The following is a 3,863-nucleotide window of genomic DNA, read 5'->3' as shown; positions in this document are numbered from 1 at the left end:
CTAATCAGCACTGAAATTAATTAGTCTCACTAATTATAAATTGATAAAGTTTACCAATCAAATAATCAAACTTTGACCCAAGCTTAATTAACAAGTAAACAATGCTTCACACCCATGACTGAACATGTTAGACAGACTGACACAAATCTCTCTTATTCATCTTTGTCAAACTCATCTCTATGTCAGAACAGGAGCAAATCATTTCATAAATAAATATATAAAAACACAATGTTTAATCTGACTGATATCAAACACCAAGTTAGATATTTCAACATTAAATTCAACAGCAATAATTCATAATGGACAGATATGAATCCACTTTAGCTTTGGTGGACTTTGAACAGATGGATCTTGATGGTTATTCTTCTGGCTATGAATCCACACCATCTGACACAGAATCATCCACACCATCACAGAATTCACAAAAGGCCAATCAGATACCAGTCAACAGTGATCCAGTAATCAAAGTACTGAAGTACTGAACATCGGATGACCGCAGGTTCTTGTGGATGGTCAAAAGCACATGTCACAGAAATAGATCACATCTCTATACCTGAAACTGAGGTTAATTTACAGAGATATATTTTTTTCTGATACAAGTTCGTGCATGGATGATGAATAAATGACAGGAAATTCAACCGCACCGTAATAACTATTATATTGTAGTGATACAAATCAGTATACCTGGGACTATTATACTAATATAATAATAGTCCCAGAGTATACACTGGTTTGTTGTTATATATTATATTAATATTACGGTTGCATGTATATATAATTTTCATCTATTTGTATATCATTCTATTCTACTACATGTATTCTAATTATAGTGCAGTGCAAGTGCATGGTGGACACTCTTCTGTAAAAAATCGATTTTTCTAAAAGATTGGATATGAGAAGCCATTCATATTTTCCTGCAAAACAATAACAGAGTTATCGGTCCTTGCCGGGAGTGTCACAAAACGTTCTTGAGATATTCTTCCGTCAGCTTTAACACAATTTTTCGATACGTGTGCATAGATATCATCAATGATTTTTTACTTTTATATATATAACTAATGACAACACATTTTCATATTATTAATTTGTGTTTTAATAAAAATATGTATAGGAGTATGATCCATTGAAAAAATGAATTTGAAACAAGCGATAAGTAATGTTATTTTGCACTAGATAATGACCGCGGATCTATAATTTTTATAGATCGGTTGAAAACCCAAAACTAATTTGCATAATGGAAATTTAGGCGATAGCAATACATCGAAATGACCTCTTGGTCATCGCGATGTAAAAATCAAGGAAAAGATGTGTTACAGAAATACTCAAGCTCTTACAGAAAACTTGAAGATCATTTCATTAATACCAGAACTTTGTGATGTTTCATTTGAAGTTGGTACAGAAAAGGTGAAAGTTCATGGTGTCAAAGCAATCCTTGGCACACGTAGCAGAGTACTCTATAATCTCATCTTAAAGAAGCAGAAGGAAGCTGAATTTCAAAGTAATGTTAACAAACAAGACAAGAAAAAGAAAAACGCTGTGAAATCCAACAAAGTTACAATAGTTGTGAAGAAGTATGAACCAGAAAACTTTAGAAAGATCATACAGTTCATACACAGTGGTTCTGTAGATATTAATTGTACATGTCCAGGGGCGGATCCAGAACCTCGATGTCTGGGGGGGGGGGGGGCACCAAAAAACCAAAATTAAAGATTTGTTTAGATATGTATATATGCGAGTGTGGGTGGTGATGGTGTCACGTATTGGGGGTGATGGTGTCACGTATTGGGGATGATGGTGGTCGTGTGTGTGTATGTGGGGGGGGGGGGGGGGGGGGGGGGGGGCGGGTCGGGTCTTCATTTCTATATCTTTTCATTATTTTTAAGCAATTATAGGCAACAATATGAAACAATTCAATTGAGAAAACCAAAGGCCATATTCATAACCGAAAACAATTTACGAAAAAAAATATGACAGACATGAACCAACGACAACCACTGAACTACGGGCTCTTGACTGAGGACAAGCACATAAAGAATTAGGCGGCGTTAAACAGGTTTGTGAGCCTCAACCCTTCCCCTAACCTGGGACAGTGGTGTAACAGTATAACATAAGAACAAACTATTAAAATCAGTTAAAAAAGACTCAACTCATCAGATTGTTCATCACACATTTAATCTGTTTTCTACATTTTTTGGACCCATTTTTTTCTAGTCTTTACTTTTTGACCATTATTCTCTAATCTGTAAATCCCGTTCATACCTTCGTTCACGGTAAACCATTCATACCCTCGTTCACGGTAACCTATTCATATCCTCATACATGGTAATTGAAACAAGAAAAAATATACACATATTACTGTACTATAAGTAGGTTTTCTAAAAAAACAATATCATGTTATTAATGATTATATATAAGGCACAGACCTTTCATGTTTTGTGGCGGGGAAAGGTTTTTTTAAAGACAAATCGTTGGTTTCCATAAAAAAAAGTAAGGGGAAAAGAAACACGACATTCAGTTTAAAAAAATGCTGTATGCATTGAAAAAAATCGTTTGTTGTTTAATAAAGTCCGAAAAAGACTGTTCTGAGAAAGACACATTCCCCAGAAACCGTATACAATGTGAGTGCTGTGGTAATAAAGACGTATCTCATATTGATACTAACATTCTTGACACTTAACATCTATTTTTACATGTTCTTTTAAGAACGATTTTAGTTGGTGATTTCTTTCCTGATCTGAAGATTTCACTTGTTATTCGATCTTGATCCTGTAATATTTATCAAAAACCAATAAATATATTAAAATATTAAAAATATTAATTCCAATCAGCATGTGCATGTACATGTAATTTACATAAATGCTTTTGGATATAGACATTACACAAAGGTGTCAATATTTACACACCCTTTGATAAGTTGTCATAAATCACGCATGTTGAAGCTGGGGTTAATTAACGACCAATTTCGATCTAGATAAGCAGATACAGTAACAATAAAACTATGTTAGAAAATTATTTTAGTGACCCCGACTGGGGGGGGGGGGGCACGTGCCCCCTGTGCCCCCCCCGGTAAATCCGCCACTGAATTGTCTAGCTGGACTTTTATGTGGTGCCTCACAATTTGGTTTGGATGACCTTGAAAGAGCATGCTGGGATTTTGTTAGAAATTTAATTAAATCTGAGAATATTTCAAAGTTGATTCCTTCAGCTAAAAGATACAACCACCACAAGACTGGACAAAGACTTATGGAGAAGATATTCAGCTGTACACAGCAAAGTGTTGATCTATTACTTTAAGAAATACAGTATAATGTTATGTTTCAAACCTAGTGCTATTATGTAACTTATTCCAATGTCATGTAAATTTGACAAAATAAATGTTATGAAATATCAATTGTCATTTATATTTCTTTGATTTTTATAAACATTTTACATTTAAGGTAACAAGAGTGCACACGCTGAAATGTCTCGCCTTCTTTACTAATCATTGATATTATGTTGATAGTCCTAAATATAAAGCTTTATTACAACTGTCACATAAACTTAACATTAACCAAGACAAGAGTGCACACGCTGAAATGTCTCGCCTTCTTTACTAATCATTGATATTATGTTGATAGTCCTAAATATAAAGCTTTATTACAACTGCCACATAAACTTAACATTAACCAAGTAAACTAAACATTGACCAATGAACCATGAAAATGAGGTCAAGGTCAGATAAACCATGCAAGGCAGGCATGTACAGCTAACAAATCTTCCATACAACAAATATAGTTGACCTATTGCTTATAGTTTAAGAAAAACAGACCAAAACACAAAAACTTAACACTGAGCAATGAACCTTGAAAATGAGGTCAAGGTCA

At 34.1% G+C, this 3,863-nt stretch overlaps 1 pseudogene; it reads left to right on the top strand.

Annotated features, from left to right (window-relative positions):
* Nucleotides 1–344: 344 nt before the first annotated feature.
* Nucleotides 345–3,294, top strand: LOC127727669 (serine-enriched protein-like; annotated as a pseudogene).
* Nucleotides 3,295–3,863: the final 569 nt, after the last annotated feature.

This window comes from Mytilus californianus, unplaced genomic scaffold, assembly GCF_021869535.1.
Source record: "Mytilus californianus isolate M0D057914Y unplaced genomic scaffold, xbMytCali1.0.p SCAF_2, whole genome shotgun sequence".
Taxonomy (NCBI): Eukaryota; Metazoa; Mollusca; class Bivalvia; order Mytilida; family Mytilidae; genus Mytilus; species Mytilus californianus.
Note: the sequence above shows the minus strand (reverse complement) of the source record. Positions and strands in the feature narration are given on the sequence as shown.